General features: G+C 45.5%; 1 pseudogene; it reads right to left on the bottom strand.

Moving 5' to 3' along the window:
• Window positions 1-688: 688 nt before the first annotated feature.
• Window positions 689-18,130, bottom strand: LOC148773860 (pregnancy-associated glycoprotein 1-like; annotated as a pseudogene).
• Between the last annotated feature and the right edge of the window lie 191 nt (window positions 18,131-18,321).

Below are 18,321 nucleotides of genomic sequence, written 5' to 3'. Positions count from 1 at the left end.
GCAGTTCTGGAAGAAATTGACAATCATGTGTGCTACTGGGTCAGGGCCAATGACCATGTAAAGCCAATCATAGGACCCCATGGCCCTGCCAGCATGGCTGATCTAAGGCTGTACATGTAAACTGAGGTTGGTCATTCGGAGAACACCCTTGAACTCTGATAGCTCCGAGTTTCTTTCCTTACTAGGAGATGCCTTCAGGATATAAAACCCGAGGGCAGGTAGCTTGGACTCCCTCACTAGGTGTAGAAGCCTTAAGGAAGAAAGTTGCCAGGCTAAGACCATCAAAGAAGAGCGAAGGGAAAGAGCTAGGGTGAGAGAGAACTGATGACTGCTCATTTCTTGGGTCCTGTCCCTGAGATCTTTGTATTTGCTCTGAGTCTTGTGCTCTGGATTCCCACAATCATTTCAATGAGTCTCCCCTTTCCCTGAAGCCAGTTGGAGGTGGGCTCCTCTCAACTGTGGTCTAGACTTTGTTCTAGACCCCTCCCAATCGTTGTAAAACTCCCCGACACAAACAGAGGCACCCATTTGTTTTAGCACCATTACGAGTGAAACCTTTATTCTTTACTGAGAATAGGGTGTGCAGACCACCAAATACAGTTCACCAGCATCCTGGGCAGGAATGCCCTCAGTGTGAGGTAGTGTTTGCTCAGAGCGGCCTTACTGATTCCTGAGCCACTTCAAGCATTTACACTGTCTGTGACAGGCCAATCCTGTCATTTCCTTGATCAAAGACTGAGAAATACAGCCTCAGGAAGACGTCACCCAGGATCCAGTTCTCTGTAAATGTCCTCAGTCTGTTCTCTTTAAAGGTGGTACAGCAGTGGCCTCTAGACTCCTGCGGGAGTCAGAGACACACACCAGTCAACATGAGCCCTTACCTGCAACTCCCACTGATGTCCAGACCCAGCACAATTCTTGGTTTTATTTCCCTCTTTTGGTGAGTATCAAGGGATTTTCTCATTAGCAGGGGATGTGAGAGTTCATCCACAACCAAAAAGGGCTGGCCATGAGGAAGGGTGTGGGGGAGGGGAGGACTGGGAGCTGGGGAAGCAGAGGAATGAAAAACAACAAAGCCCTACTGTAGAGCGTAAGGAACTATATTCAACATCCAGAGATCAACCGCATGGAAAAGAATAAGAAAAAGAATATACATTTCCGTATGTGTATGACTGAGTCACGTTGCTCTGCAGCTAAACTTTATGCAACACTGAACATTAGCCACATGTCAATAAAACTTTTAGAAAAGAACAAGAGTGTCCAAGTTCTCCTCAGTCCCTGTTTCTTTCCTTCTGACTCCAGCTCCTTGTTTTCTCTGCAGAGAATGCCGGTTCTCCTCCTGTGTCCCCACAATCCGTACTTTATTAAAAAACTTTATTTTGTATTGGAGTATAGTTGATTAACAATATTCTCAGTTTCAGGTGGACAGTAAACGGAGTCAACCATATGTATCTATGTATCCTGGTCCCAAAGGTACCCCTCCCATCCTGTCTGTCATATAACTGAGCGGAGTTCCCTGGGCTACACAGTAACTCATTGTGGGTTATCCATCTTAAATAGAGCAGTGCCCACAACACGTTCTTGTAGACTTAACTCAGGAACTCTGGGAAGCCTCCTTCAGCCCACACTCACCCTCTTTGGCCACTCCAGGCTTGTTCGGTAACATACTCTGGTTCCCCATCCCCGCCGGTCAGTCCGTAGGCCTCATCACCCCTAGTAAGTCCCCAGTGCCCAGTGCAGAGCACCTTGGGATGCCATTTGCATGGAATCCAGGGCAGTTTTGCCTAGAACCAAGCAACCCTGCATATGACTTCATGAGTTTGTGGTTTAGAATTCCTGAAATTCCCTCTCTTCCTCAAACCCATCAACCAGCTCTAAAATCCTGCAGGGAGCTGACATGACGCCTCTACCCTGTGCCGGGGCTGAGCAGTCACTGCACAGACTTTAGTCACCTTAGCACCCAGCCTCCCCACAGAGGGATCAGGTGCCCCAACTCACAAAGGGGGCACCTGGCCAGAGTAAGGGGAAGATGCACCCGAGAACGAGGGTGACCTTGTAATTTATCATCCAAACCAGGAAAACTGCTTGAAGGGAAGGGAGACTGTTAATCCCTATGGTGGGACAGCACACTGGAACTCTCCCCAGCCATTCTCCTTGTCACATGACTTATTTCAAGGGCTGCTAGAGCTGACTATCAGTGTTTATCCATCTGAGGGTTCAGATTGAACTGAAGTTCTTTGAACACTGAGGACCTCAGTGTTCCCCTCTCCTTGCGACTCCCTTCATGCCAGCATGGTGTGGCGTCTCCACATTTTTTTCAAGACGATCAGTGTCAGAGATGGCCCTTTACTCTCAAGTGGTTGGTTTGTGTGAGGCTCTGGCCCAGCCACAGGGATCAGCAGCATCTGCAATAGTGCTAGATGGCCTGCAGAGGGAGCGCTTCTCCAAGCAGCAGCCGAAGGGTTATTTCAAGTTCCTATTTGAGAACCACCCCGCAGGGTTCTCCTCTCACGTTGCGGATGTAGGCTCGACCTGGCACTGGATGGTTGATGCCGTTGATGATGAAGATAATAGAGGGCAGGGTACTGACCGCAAAACATGAAACGTAGTGCTGTTAGAGAGAGAGGGAGAGAAGTTGGCCCTGAAGATCCTTGTTTGTGTGGAAACTGGAAGTGACCCTGGGGCATGACCCTTCACCTCGGAACCCCGTGGCGTGGCGTCGATGAGCCTATGGATGTTATTGACCAGTCTTGTTAGGCCAAGGATCAGTGATGTCCCGGCGTCCGCAACGGCCTCGCAGCCGCCAGAGCAAGCAATAACCCTTTCTTTTCATGGCGATGCTGAGAGACAGTGTTACAAAGCGGGCATCAAGGTCACTCTGAGTCTCCCCAGAGCTGCCCCCTTCCCGATTGTCTCCTGAACAGTCCTTCATCTCTGGCCCTCTTTCCTTTGCTCTCGACACGGCACCTTCCATAACATCCTTGAATGCAGTACTTGAATACACCAGGCTCTTTTGCACCTTGACACAAGCTGGCCTTCCTTCCTAGAAAAGACCCCTCCCCTTTGACTAGCTAATTTCCTCTCCTCTCCCAGATTCCAGCTTGATTGTCACGGATTCAGGGGAGTCTTTCCCCTGGTGTTTGTCTGTCCCCTGTCTTGGTTACTCTCTGTAGGCCCTTCCTCATGTCCAGCATGCACCAAACTCACAATTCACCGTGTGTGTGAGGATCATTGCTTGTGCATCTGCCTTCTTAGATGTGAGGGCGAGTTTTATTCTTGTTGCCTCCCTAAAGTGCCTGGCACACAGTGGATGCACAGTGCTTGTCTGTTTAGTGAGTGAATGAAGACTGTGAAAATAATGAGAAACATCAGAGAGCTGTATCTGGGGGAACAAATAACGGGTCACACACAGAGCGAAGATGGAGACTCACAGGGGCAGCAGATCCTCGTAGTGGTGGGAGAGAGGGGCTCCTCTGGAGAGGGTGTCTCCCAGCACTGCTCCTACAACCAGCTCAGACCCTCAGTCCCTGGCCAGGAAATACATGACTAGCCCACGGAAACTCCAAAGCACAGGTCAGCTTTTGTCTGAGCGTATCACACAGAATCCTATCAATTATGCCTCTGGTCTTCAGGTCACTCCTGGATCCCACCTTCCTGATTCTCTGTTATAGCCCCTGCCCCACTGTGTGCCCAGGTACATGGGGTGTCTTTTTTATTAGTTGTTTTCACATCTTAAGACTGCAGCCAACCTCTCTCCACTGCTGGGTAGCTTCTCCCTGAGGAGAACAGTTTTCCCCGTTTTCTCAGGGCTGTCCCTGTTTGTAAACAGACATTTATCTGTACTGAGAACTTCCTTGGGACTAGGGAGCCCTGGAGAGCTGGTCGTCTTATCACAACTCTGTTCAGGCTGGAGAAATCCTCCCTGGTCCTCTGTTCACCACATTGCAGAGACCTCTAACTATGCTCCCCGCCTCACAGGGCAGTGGGTGCAGCCCTCTCCCAGGGGCACAAACCTCCCTGGACCCTTTCAGGACCCTGGTCAGAGCCCTGGTCAGGAGGCCTGGGGATAAGGAACCCATGGGTTGTTTGCATGTCATGTTCTTGTGTGTCTGCTTGTATGTGTGTTTGTGTGTGTGTGTGTGTGCTTGTGTGTCTCTTAGTAGCTGTGCATGTTTTTATGTGACTCTGTGTATGTTTATATGTGTCTGCTTGTGTGTTTCCACGTGTCTGTGTGTCTATCTCTGTCATTGTGGGTGGTGTATATGTCTGTGTGACTATGTGTCCGAGAATGCATTTGTGTGTGTCTGCCTGTGTCGGTGTACAGTCGTGGGAGCATCACCTGGGCTGACCCTCAGAGGGAGAGGCTTACTGGTCCATGTGAACACTCCAGTCACCCGCTTGGATCAATGGCACCCAGTTGAGTGCTCCCACGTAGTAGGCTTCGTCCAACCCACCAAACATCACCACACTGCCCCTCGCCCTGTGTGTGTAGGGAGAGGAGAGGGGGGACCCTTGAGAACAGTAACAGCAGCACTGTCTGAGAGCTGTGCTCGTCCACCCATCAGGCCCTAATAAGGTCCCCATGTACAGATGCGGAAATCTAGTCTAGGAGTGACTGAGATCCATACTGAGGTCAGATGCTGGCTAATGAGTGGCACAGAGGAGGTAAGAAGCTGAGTCACCTGGCTGGGCTCCACCCACTATATCTTCTGAAGACACCCTGGACCTCCTGCTACATGAATACTCAGATATCTTCAGAGGACAGGGTGCTGAAGCGTTTTGGTTTTCCCCATGTCCAGCTTGTCGTTTTTCAGGAAAATCAAGGCCTTGGAGTTCTAAGGGTGTGTTCAGGTCACCCAGAGTTGGCTCCGCGGCCTGTGACCTCTACTGTCCAAAGGGCCCCATACTCAGAAGGGACCCCACCTCTGCTCTTCCTGTCTTGAAATGCCTAATATTTCTTGAACAAGGGGTCCCACACTTTTGTATCCCACACATTCGTTTTTCACTGGCTCCTACACATTGGGTAGCTTGTCCTGGGCTCGCAGTGAAATGCTAATGAGGAAGGAAAGCTATCCACCATCCTTCTCCTTCCTTCCTTATCAAATTCCTGAGCAAATCCTAATGCCTTTTCCTGCAGCTTGTTCCCTGTTGCCTTCCATTATTCTTCCTCCTCACTCAAACCCCTAGACAAAGTTACTGGTCTTGAGCCCAGGAGAAGGGTTGTGTTCCATTAAAACGTTATTTATAAAAAACAGGGGTAAAGCAAGGTAGGGCCCTGGGGCCATAGTTATCCTGGGTTAGATTATCTCTCAGGATACCTTATCAAGTGTTCTATAATTTTTGTGCAACTGAAAGCATCTTACAGCTAATTTGGAGAAAGGGATTGTCCATCTCAGACTTACTTGTTCAAGTAAAAGGCAAAAACAGGCTCAGAAATGGCACCTTGATTCTTCAGGTTGTCAAAGATGGGGATGTCTCCAGAGAAGGATGTATGGGGTAGTTCAAGCCCAAGGCGCCATCAAAAGGTGTACCCTCACACCCGTATTCTGTAACACTTATACCGAACGGCTGGTCAGTACTTACAAGGTCCCCAGTCTGTGGGAGAGAAGAGTGTTCGCACTTACAGATACGTGAAGTGGGGCTAGGACTGGGCTGGGGTGCATTGCCATTAGATCCTCAGAGAATTGAGGCTGGGCTGTGTCTTTGGTGTACTCCAGATGGTTAGACCAAGCTGGGAGGGGAATTTCGTTCCATTTGAGAGAGGCTGTGAATTTTAAAACATCTGCCACTCTGAAAAACACCACCTGAGGGAGTCAAATCATCCTTGTGACTTCTCTACAGGTGGGGCAAGCCCGAGACAGGCCAGGTCCCATTGGTGCCCCCTTGTGGACAAAGCAATCTAGAGCAAGATAGCCTTCCCTGTCATCTCTATGACCTAATGACAGGAATGGACTGCATTCTCTGTAATGGACTGTGGATTCTGCGTCTGTCCAGAAAGACAGAAGCCGAAAACACAATCTTGCTTACAGGGTTCTATGAAATTACTGCCTGGGAAATTCACTTTTGGGGATATGTGTGTATCTGTGTGAGTGTGTATGTGAGAGAAAGAGAAAGAGGGAACTACTCAAGTGCTTTGGGGAGGCAGGCCATAGGTTTACTAGACTCTCAAGGGCCCTCTAGAGTGAGAACTCATTTCTCAGGCCATCTGACTTCTCAGGACTCCAGTTTCCCACTCTGGATACCTGAAGCCCTTGACTGCCCCCCAGGGTCCCCAGATCAGTTTTATCCTGTCCCTAAACACCCCACAGCAACCTCATTCCTGAAAAGCCAGCCTAGTTCCACTGCTTTCCATGTGTGTGACCTCAGCAAGGCCCTTGCTGTCTGCACCTCAGTTTCCTTATATGGGTCATGAGCTAATCAGACCACCTGCTGTCGGGGGTTGTTGCAGGATTAAACCAGTTATCACCTGAAAGTGCCTGGAACAGTCTGTGAATATAAAAGTGGGTGCTTTTTTCCCCTCTTCTCGCTCCCAGCAAAATGGACCTTGAGCTGCTCCTGGGCAGATGAGCTGCAAGTCCACACCTCAAGCCTCTCTCTGGGTTAGCTAATCTGTTTGCTCGTGTGTCACCATGGGCACTGCCTCCCCAGGGACAGGATCCTGTGGGCAAGATGGCCGATATCTATGGAGTGAGGCTAGGAAGGGTCCTGCCAGGTGGTCCTGCATCTGTTTTGCAAGTAGTGGTCACTCCTTAGCCAGTCCTGACTCTGCGTCTGTTACACTGGTACCCGAGCTGTGTCATAAGCAAGAAATCCTGTCATCCTTCCAGAACCATAGGCGATATTGAAGGTCTTTTGGGTAGGACGGAAGGTGGAAGACTTGAGATGTCTGAACATAACATGTGTAGCTGCAGACACAAGAGATGAGTGTCATCAGGTGCCAAGGGTGGAAACAGGGCAGCAGGGCAAGTGAAGGATGGTCTGGGTTCAGGGTGTCTATACTCACGGCAGACTGTACTGGGGAAAAAGACGGAGGGCACCCACAAGTCAGATGAGCCTGTGTCAAAGACAACCTGGAATTCCTGAGGGGGTGTTCCAATGGTGATGTTACCCATGTAGAGCTTCTACAGGGGAAAGGAGGGAGTGGGTTAGTGCAGAACTGGCTACCCTCTATTCCCACACTGCTGCTTCCCTCTGGGCATCACATATCTCTTGAGATCACTTTCTACCCACCATGAGCTCACAGACTTTGGTCACAGAGGTATCTGCATTTGATATATTTTTCCTGGGCTACATGGTATGCAGGATACTGACCCTATGACCAGGCATTGAAGTGGTACCTCTTTCTTGGAAGAGCAGAGGCATAACCACTGGAAATCCAGGACCACTGGACACCCAGGGAAGTCCTGGTGCCTTCATTTGAGAAGCTCTGTAGTCTCTTCAAACCCAGCCTCAGCACCCCCGACTCCAGGAGTCCTTCTTGATCAACCCCAGCCACTCCCTCTAAACTCAGACCACATCCAATCAACACCACACAGGTCACCCTTTCATTTGACATGTATTTACTCTTTGCCTATCTCTCAGGCTGGCATGGTCATTCTTGAAGACAAAATAAGCCCTTTTTCTAATCTAAAAACAGTAACCACTGTGTTAGCAGTAAAAAGTTACTGAACCCCTATTCCACATAAAGCCATAAGAATCTAACACAGACATTGAAAATTCTCGGAATACAGAGAATTCTACTGTAATCTCTTCCTTAAGGCTCAGCTAGAAAACCAAAGTGAAAGGCATGGACATCTAAGAGCATGGGAAACTTGCCAAATTGGAAAAAAAAACTGCTAAGAACATCATAAAAATGAATATTAGGGACCATGCTAGACTTTCGTGATATCATGTGTTCTTCTAGTCACTTCATGAGATGCACATTGCTGACCTCATTGGAGAGCTGAATGTTAGGAGGAAAAGCAGTCAAATGGCAAAGTGAAGGCTTCAAGGGCAGTCCAGGGACATACAGCTGGCTTTAGGTAGTGGGTCAGATGGCAGATATTAGGTGTACCTATGATGCCAGACTGCATCAAAGGTTTAGGGCAGAGCAGTATTTCAATTGCATGGTTTCAGAATTGCAAGAAATGTCAGATGCATCCACAAGATATTTCATATCATCCAACAAACTTACAAGGAAGACCTGTGTGCTGGGATCTGGATTAGATGCTTCAAAGTCAAAGTTGATCAAGACACAAGTCGTCTTTATCTTAGGCAAGCTAGCAGTCTAGTTCTCACAAACTCATGGCCGCAGAGGCAAGACAGATGATTCAAGAATTAGGTGGCTATACTGGACCATGGGCAGTACCAGCTTTACCACTGGGAGCAGCCTCCCCTCCACTTCAACCATGCTGGAAAGTAGGCCAGTTGGCCATGTTTTCAAGAGAAGTCAGAAGTCTGGATGTTTATGTACAATCTACTGATTTTAATGTTAGCAACTAATTTTTTTCCCCAAAAAAACAGTGGGATCGAAATCTCCACAGTGATGTGCTGGAATCAGCCTTCAGTCTATGCCTGTTTTTATTTCTGGCCTAGAGTTGGGAGTGAAGTGGGGGTGAAGAGGGATTTAATTCAAGTTGGTTGATGTAAAGTGACTGAATGCATACTAAACATGTTAGTTTTCTTTCTATTTATAAAGAAAGATCACCAGGGACATACAAACCAACTAATTTAATGATGTCTATTTGCTGAAGATAAATTTATATATTTCTTATGTAATTCCTCAGTAGGGTCCATGCCTTAAAAAATTTTGTCTGCCAAACCAAACATGCAAAAAAAATTATTTTGAAGTATCTTTTCAATCAAAGAAGACAAAACCACTCAAATCTCCTGCTCAGCCTGAGATGAACAGGGCTACCTGCAAACTGTTACTGCAGCCAAAGTAAAGATGATAGTGTTTTATAACTCCTTCCGGGACTCCCAGGGTCCATTCCTGCATGAGATCTATCCAGGCCTGTCCCTTGGGTCCAACAACAGGAGCCTGGCCTTATCACCAGGTGTATATAGATGGGGCACTGTGTCTTAATCCTCATTTTTACATATTGTCTAATTTCAGTTTTGGTGTTAAATTACAACAGGGGGAATATGACAGCATCTAATAAATGACACACACTTATGCCCTTTAATTCAGCAGTTTTACTTCTATGGATCTATCAAAATGATACACTGATGAAAATATAAAAAGCCATCTGCACAAGCTATCTACTGCATGTTGGTTTTAAAAGCAGGATATCTTTAGGCCAATTTATTCCTAAGTATTTTACTCTTTTCATTGCAATGGTGAATGGATTTGTTTCTTTAATTTCTGTTTCTGATTTTTCATTTTTGGTGTATAGGAATGCAAGGGATTTCTGTTTATTCATTTTACATCCTGTGACTTTACCATATTCTTTGATTAGCTCTAGTAATTTTCTGGTGGTGTCTTTAGGGTTTTCTATGGAGAGGATCATGTCATCTGCAAACAGTCAGAGTTTTACTTCTTTTCTAATCTGGATTCCTTTTCTTTCTTTTTATTCTCTGATTGCTGTGGCTAGGACTCCCAAAACTATGCTGAATAGTATAGTATAGAATAGTGGTGATGTGGGCACCCAAATATTTAGCAATAAATTTACCTAAAGAAACAAAAGACATATATAGAAAACCATGAAACACTGATGAAAAAAATCAAAGATGACACAAATAAATGGAGAAACATACCATGTTCATGGACTGGAAGAATCAGTATAGTGAAAATGAATATATTACCCAAAGCAATCTATAGATTCAACACAATCCCTATCAAACTACCAGTGGTATTTCCCACAGAACTAGAAAAAATAACTTCACAACTTGTATGGAAATGCAAAAATACCCCAAGTAGCCAAAGCAATCTTGAGAAAGAAGAATGTAACTGGAGGAATCAACCTGCCTGACTTCAGGCTATACTACAAAGCTACAGTCGTCAAGACAGTATGGTATTGCCACAAAGACAGAAATTTAGATCAATGGAACTAGAAAGCAGAGAGATAAATCCACACACCTATGGACACCTTATCTTTGACAAAGGAGGCAAGAATATACAATGGAGAAAAGGCAATCTCTTCAACAAGTGGTGCTAGAAAACTGGTCAACCACTCGTAAAAGAATGAAACTAGAACACTTTCTAACACCATACACAAAAATAAACTCAAAATGTGTTAAAGATCTAAATGTAAGACCAGAACTATAAAACTCTTAGGGGAAAATATAGGCAAAACATTCTCTGACATAAATCACAGCAAGATCCTCTATAATCCACCTCCCAGAGTAATGGAAATAAAAACAAAGATAAACAAACGGGACCTAATTAAACTTAAAAGTTTTTGCACAATGAAGGAAACTATAAGCAAAATGAAAAGACAGCCTTCAGAATGGGAGAAAATAATAGCAACTTAAACAACAAACAAAAAATTAATCTCCAAAATACACAAGCAGCTCACACAGCTCAATATCAGAAAAATGAACAACCCAATAAAAAGTGGGCAAAAGAACTAAACAGACACTTCTACAAAGAACTCATACAGATAGCTAATAAACACATGAAAAGATGCTCAACATCACTCATTATTCGAGAAATGCAAATCAAAACCACAACGAGGTATCATCTCACTCCATTCAGAATGGCTGTCATCAAAAAGTCTACAAACAATAAATGCTGGAGAGGGTGTGGAGAAAGGGGAACACTTGTATGCTGTTGGTGGGAATGCAAGCTGGTAGAGCCACTGTGGAGAACAGGGTGGAGATTCCTTTAAAAAGTGGAAATAGAACTGCCATGCAACCCAGCAATCCCATTGCAGGGAAGAAACTCCAAGGAAACCATAATTTAAAGAGACACGTGTACCCTAGTGTTCATCGCAGCACTATTTATAATAGCCAGGATTGGGAAGCAACCTAGATGCCCATCTGCAGACGAATGGCTAAGAAAGCTGTTGTACATATACACAATGGAGTATTACTCAGCAATTAAAAAGAATACATTTGAATCAGTTCTAATGTAGTGGATGAAACTGGAGCCTATTATACAGAGTGAAGAAAGCCAGAAAGAAAAACACCAATACAGTATACTAACGCATATATATGGAATTTAGAAAGATGATAACGATAACCCTGTATATGAGACAGCAAAAGAGACACAGATGTATAGAACAGTTTTTTGGACTCTGGGAGAGAGGGCGAGGGTGGGATGATCTGGAAGAATGGCATTGAAACATGTGTATTATCATATGTGAAATGAATCGCCAGTCCAGGTTCAGTGCATGATACAGGATGCTCGGGGCTGGTGTATTGGGATGAGCCTATCAGTTTTAAAACAAATAAATGGCATTAAAATTTCAAGAGAAAAATTATTTCATCTTAAAAGATAATAACCAAGTGCAACATATGAGTACATTCAATAAACTGTAAAAAGACATCTGTCTTTAGAGAATCAGGGGAATTTGAACATGGACTGGATATAAGATGCTTATTTTCCTTGGAACAAAATAGTATTTTTTCCACATAATATCATTTTCTCCCAAATATTCACTATATGATCATCTTTTCCCTAAAATACTTCAGAAAAATGAATAAAGAGTAAAAAGAGAAATTAAATGAGGGTCTGTCTTGATTTTAAAACAGATCTGCATAGCTGCTATGGATTGAATTATTTGTGTCCACCCCCCAATTCTGATGTTGAATCCTTGACTCCCGATGTGATGGTGGTAGGTGGTAGGGCCTTTGCGCAATAATTAAGTTAATATGGGGTTTCAATGGTAGGGCCCGTATGACGGGGTTAGCCTCTCCCTCTTTTTCTCTTTTATTCTCCCTCTTCCTCCGTTTCCATCCCTACCATATGAGAGAACACAGCAAGAAGAGAACTGAAGGAGGAGCAAAAGAGTGTCATCTCCAGGGATCCAGTTGTTCACCACCCTGATCTTGGCTTCCAGTCTCCAGTCTATGGCAACCTGTGAGACTAAGAGAGTAGTTTTGTAGTTATTGATGCCGAGTGGTGAAATACAGCATTCATGATACTATTCCTTCTTATTTTTGTTATGTTTGAAATCACTTCATTATAAGAAGTTTACAAAATGTCCATTTTGAAGTTTTTGTTTTTAGTGATAACCTGCAGGGCCCAAGAAAGCAGATTCAGGAAGGCCCCCAGGGAATGAGTGGCTGGAAACCCACCTGCTCTCTATCCCCCTCTTCTGTCATCTGATCACCATTCTCGACACCCAACAACCCCACCCCCAAACCTATCTGCATCTCCACTCCCTTGCTAATCTGCTTGTTCATCCAGCTGGAGACTTTGATGAGCCAGATCAGGGCATGGAAGTAGAAGGAATGTGGACATTATTAGAAAGAATGATTTGGACCACCCCCTCCCTGGTTTTCTCCTCTTTAGTGCCATCTGCAGGTGAGAGGCAGACCTGGGTAGGGAGGGAGCCACAAATGGGGCTGCGGGGATATTTCCAAGGCAGGCGAAGTTCACATCCCAGTAACCAAGAGGTGGGCAGCTCAGTCAGGACCCAGGAGGGAAGGAAGAAGCACTAGGAAAAGAATGATGTCTACCAGAGGGCCAGACGCAGCAGGGGTTTCCAGTTAACCTTGCTGGAGATCCTCCTCCGGACATGGAACATCTAGAGTCGAACTCACTGCTAATGATCCACAGGGAGAGGGACAGTCTCATCCAGGGGCCTTTTGAGTCCACTATAACTGTTGGCATCATCCCAAGCTAGACAACAATATGGCAGGCCATCCAAGAGATGACTTCAAAATATGCAAAATTTAACCTAGAGTCTTGGCATGTCTTGTGCCCAGAGTTCTTTTAGTAGAGCTGATTCATCAGCCCAACTTGGGTTTCTGCTGAGAAACCTACAACCTCCCAGTTAGTAACTTCTGACTTATTAACAGCTGATCTCATTCCTCGGAAAACAAGTGATGGAAAATTCCAGTGGGCAAGGCATCTAAGGTCCTCCATCTCACAGCAGCTGTTTGCCAACTCGTCTTCCCTCTCCACCCCAATGTGAGCCCAGGATCCATGGACATCACTAGGCAGTCACGGCTCCCTGCCTTTCAGATGCAGTCTCAGCATTCTCAGCAACATGTGCCTCTGAGCCACTTGTCCATTGATTGACATTGAGCTTCAGTCTGGAGCAAGTGCTCTGGAGCAAATCCAGTCTCTTTCATCCAAGAGATGGGAAACTGAATCCTGGGGTGTATGACTCACTCTAAGGCTGCAGGTGGGATGGGGAAGTGCTGAGTCCCAGGACTCCTGGTTCTCAGGTTGGGAGAGCTCCAGGAAGGGAAATATCATAGAAAGCTCAATTGCATCCACTACTGAGCAGCTCTCAGAGGTCTGCTGGTGACAGAGTTGAAGTACTTTTCCCTTGTTCCTTAATCTGGCTCTGATTCTATCAGCAGACCTGCCTTCTTGTAGCAGCAGGAAAACAATACTGGGAGCTGGGTCTTCTGGGTTCCAGGCACAGTGAGGGCAGCCCCCACCTGGAGTAACCCCAGGTGCAAATGGCGCCTGACTCACTCCCTGCTCAGCAGCCCCAGAGCTCCCTCTCCTCATCCACACAACACAGACCATTGGGAGGCTGGGTCACATGGACCTGCATTCACAGCAAGGAATGTTTTCTGCTCAGCCTTCTGACAACTTCGATGCAATGTCTTACTGTTTCATCAGGGAACACCTGGCTGAGAGAGGTAACGGGTGCTGAGACTAGCCTGGATTCAAGGGCTGTGTTCCCTCTTTGATGTTCAAAAAGACCTTGGAACTTTGAAGGCCTTGAGAGGGGGTGAAATAGTCATGTTCTTTCAGGACTTTGCTTTATGGACCTGGTTGGAGAAAAAGGACAGACAACAGGACAAGGCTGGGTATCTCTGAGTCCCAGATGATTGCGACTTGAGTTCCAGCCACCAGCTTCAGAGTCAGGTGCTGATGTTAGTTACAAATCACCTTTGGAGAAATAATAGAGAGGAAAGAGTTTTTGCCCAGAGAGCAGTGTGGTCAGGAGACCACAGGATCACACAGGGAAAGATGAGACAAGAGCGATTGCTTGTTTCTTTGCTCTACCAGTTCCTTGGAAGTTCCACCCCTAAGGACAAGCACACAGAGATTGTCAGAGTCACTGGTGGTGCCCCTGGCACCTGATGCCTTTGGTGATAACCTTTTGTGTACACAATCCTGAGTCTAGAGCTGACTCAGCCCTGTGACAGCCCCAGTCTCACTTCTGAGGGAGATGAGATGGCTTATTTGTAACATTGTACAGGAGGCAGACACCTAAAACATCCTTAAGAAACAGAAATGTGAAAAGGCAAAGTGGTTGTGTGAGGAGGCCTTACAAAGTGCTGAGAAAAGAAGAGAAGCCAAAGGCAAATGAGAAAGGGAAAGATATACCCAGTGGAATGCAGACTTCCAGAGAATAACAAGGAGAGATAAGAAAGTCTTCTTAAGTGACCAGTGCAAGAAATAAAGGGAAACAATAGGATTGCAAAGACTGGATATCTCTTCAAGAAAATTGGGGATACCATAGGAACATTTCATACAAAGATAGGCACAATAAAGGGCAGAAAATGCCAGGCCTAACAGAAGTAGAAGAGATTGAGAGGAGGTGATAAGAATACACAAAAGTCTGAATGACCCAGATAGGCATGATGGTGGGGTCACTCATGTAAAGCCAAATTGTGGAGTATGAAGTCAAGTGGGCCTTAGGAAGCAGCACTCCAAACAAAACTAGTGGAGGTGATAGAATTCCGGCTGAGCTGTTAAAAATCCTAAGAGAAGATGCTGTGAATGTGCTGCTTTCAATTAGTCAGCAAATTTGGAAAACTCAGCAGTGGTCACAGGACTGGAAAAGGTCAGTTTTCATTCCAATCCAAAAGAAAGGCAGTTCCAAAGAATGTTCAAACTACCATTCAATTGTGTTCATCTCACATGTTAGCAAGGTAATGCTCAAAATCCTTCAAGCTAAGCTTCAACAGTACATGAACTGAGAAATTCCAAATGTACAAACTGGATTTATAAAAGGCAGAAGAACCAGAGATCAAATTGCCAAAGTTCATTGGATGCCAGGGTCCAGCCTCGGCAGATCCTCATACCCTTTGGATGAGCGGCGTCGGCAAGAAAAGAAAGAAAACAAAGCGAGTCGAATCTTGGTTGAGTGCAGAATCAAGACTACTTTATTTTTACATCAGTGCTATATACCCTAAAACCACTAACTTCAAAGAGGGGGGGATGTCAAGATAAGGTCATACTAGGAACGCAGTCATAAACCATCTACCGAAACAGTCAGTACCATCATGCATAATTCTTAAGCAGTTCAAATCGGTTGTTAAAACAGCAAGGCCACAAGGCGTGAAAAATTGCTTTATTTGTGTAGCAGTTAGTTAAACTGCATGAGCTATAGCAAGTCTTATCTTGGGAGCCTCAGTCCTGGGCAGGCTTTGTGGCTCCATAGATAGCATGGTGTCTGGTTTTGGGCTCTTCCCCCAAACATCTGCAGAGACGAATTATAATATTATAATATAATATTATGGTAAACATAATATTATATGTTTATTTATATCGTTATCTACTCTTAACTCTATCTGTACTTCTAGTGTACTCCCAAGCACACCGTAGACAGGGGACAGGGAGACATCGCAGCAAGCACTGGTATGTGACCCTTAGGGCTAAGGGTCTCATGAGCTCTTTCCCGATCTCACCCTAAGGGGCCCTTCTAAACTCCTGAAGGGCTCCATATTTACTTTTGTTTGTGAAGTGTTTAGGATTATTGTTAGCAGACTAGTTTTATGCCAGGGCACTTTGTGCAGTCGTGAGCATACCAAATTCTAAATTGACATTTATAACCCCAACAGGGCCAGAAGGGGTAGGATGTTCTGTGTAAAGATATTTTCCTCATTCTTGGCCTGTTTATAGGGACCCATGCACCCCCAGGGACTGTATTGTTGCCATGCAAAAGTTTCAAGGGGGATTTTTGAGCAGGAGTCAGAAGAATTCTTAGAAAGCATGGAGGACTACCAAGCATCAGAAAAAGAAAAGACAGAGACCTGGGAGTAGATGATGGGGTGGCCCCAAGAAATCCCCAGAGGTCTGGATAGCCTTGCGTGCCAGCTCCTCGAGCCAAGACCTTGTCATGGGTGGGGTCTCTCTTGCTGGCTCCCGACAATTGGATCATACAGAGAGCAAGGGATTTCCAGAAAAACATCTACATCTGCTTCACTGACTATGCTAAAGCCTTTCACTGTGTGGACCACAACAAACTATAGGATACTCTTAAATAAATGCGAGTACCAGATAACTGTACCTGTCTCCTGAGAAATCTGTATGCAGGCCAAAAAGTGACAGTTAGAACCAGATATGGGACAGTTGAATGATTCAAATTGGGAAAGGAGCATGACAGGCACTCTAGCTATTCACCGTATGTGTAGGATACATCATTCGAAACGCTGCGCTGGATAAATCTCAAGCTGGAATCAAGACTGCTGGGAGAAATATCAACAACTACAGATATGAAGGTGATAACACCCTTATGGCAGAAAAGGAAAAGGAACAAAAGAGCCTCTTGATGAGGGTGAAAGAGGAGGGTGAAACAGCTGGCTTAAAACAGAACATTCAAAAAACTAAGATCATGACATCCAGTCCCATCACTTCATGGCAGATAGATGGGGGGCAAGTGGAAACAGTGGCAGATTTTATTTTCTTGGGCTCCAAAACCACTATGAACCTTGACTACAGCCACAAAATTAAAAGACACTTGTTCCCTGGATGGAAGAAAAACTATGACATACATGGACAGTGTATGAAAAGGCAGGGAATCACTCTGCTGACAGAGGTCTGTAGTGTCAAAACTATGGTTTTTCCAGCAGTCATGTACAGATGTGAGATTTGGACCATAAAGAAAGGTGAGTGCCAAAGAATTGATGCTTTCAAATTGCAGTGCTTGAGAAGATTCTTGAGAGTCCCTTATACAGCAAGGAGATCAAACCAGTCAGTCTGAAAGGAAATCAACCTCTGACCCCTGTTGTGCCAGCTTTGGCCTCTACCAAGGATATCCAGGTGGAAAGAACTGATGCTTCCACTCCAAAAGTACCTAACCATGGCAGCTCCAACCAAATGTTTTGCAGTTCTTCCCCTGGAGGAAGCTCAGAAATGCTGAAGGCTCTATGTATCCTGGGTCCCCCGTTACATGAATGTCAACCTCCCCAGCAGCACTGGAGGCCAAGAAAGGGGTGTGCTGGAGCCTGGAGGATGGGGATGGATCTGGCATCCACAGGGGCTGTCACTTGCCAAGTAGGACTGGAAAGGACCCAGCAAGCATGTTGGCAAAGAGCTGGTGACTGGATGGGGGTGGGAGATGGACATAAGGGAACCAGCCCAGTATAAAGGACCTCACCCAGAATCCCCTGGAGCAGAAATCCACTGACAAAGTTCATCTGAGATGGGACAAATAGAGTCTATTTTCATTACCCCTTATAATCCCTCTGAATGAGGAAGTGGTGAAGTCAGTGGTGCCATCATAAACTCTTTCGTGGACTAAACCATCCACCAGTCACTATCTTTGGGGCTCCCTCTCTCCAGCTCCAGTCATGTGGTTTTCTGAAGAAACTGACAATCATGTTTGCTATAGGAACAGGGCCATGTGACCTTGTAAAGCCAGTCATAGGACCCCATGGCTCTGCCAGGATAGGTGGTCCAGAGTTGGACTTATGATCTGAGATGGGCCAAGAGATGAGCACTCTCTTGAGCCTTGATATCTCTAAGCTTCTTCCTTCCTGGTTAGATGCCTTCAGGATATAAAACCCTAGGGCAGGTAGCTTTGGATTCTCTCACTAGGTGTAGAAGTCTTAAGAAAGAAAGCTATCAGGCTAAGACAATCGAAGAGAGAGGGGAAAGAGCAAGGATGAGAAAGAGAGAACTGATGACTTCTGATTTCTTGGGTCCAATCACTGAGATCTTTGAATCTGCTCTAGTTTCTGTGTCCTGGATCCCCAGAATTCTTCCAATAAGTCCCCCCTTTCCTGGAAGCCATTTGGAATTGGGCTTCTCTCACCTGTGATTCAGAATTGGTCCTAGATTCTCCCCGATCATTATGCACCTCCCAGACACAAACAGAGGCATCCATTTGTTTTAGAACCATTAAAAGTGAAACCTTTTATTTTTTAGTGAGAATATGACTTGCAGAGCACCAAACACAGTTTACCAGCATCCTGGGCAGGAGTGCCCTAAGTGTGAGCAAGTGTGTGTTAGGAGTGGCCTAACTGATTCCTGAACAAGTCCAA

The sequence above is a fragment of the Moschus berezovskii genome, chromosome 25 (genome assembly GCF_049115385.1).
Source record: "Moschus berezovskii isolate FMDL1 chromosome 25, NW_MosBer_1.0, whole genome shotgun sequence".
Taxonomy (NCBI): Eukaryota; Metazoa; Chordata; class Mammalia; order Artiodactyla; family Moschidae; genus Moschus; species Moschus berezovskii.
This window is presented reverse-complemented; position numbering and strand designations above follow the sequence as displayed.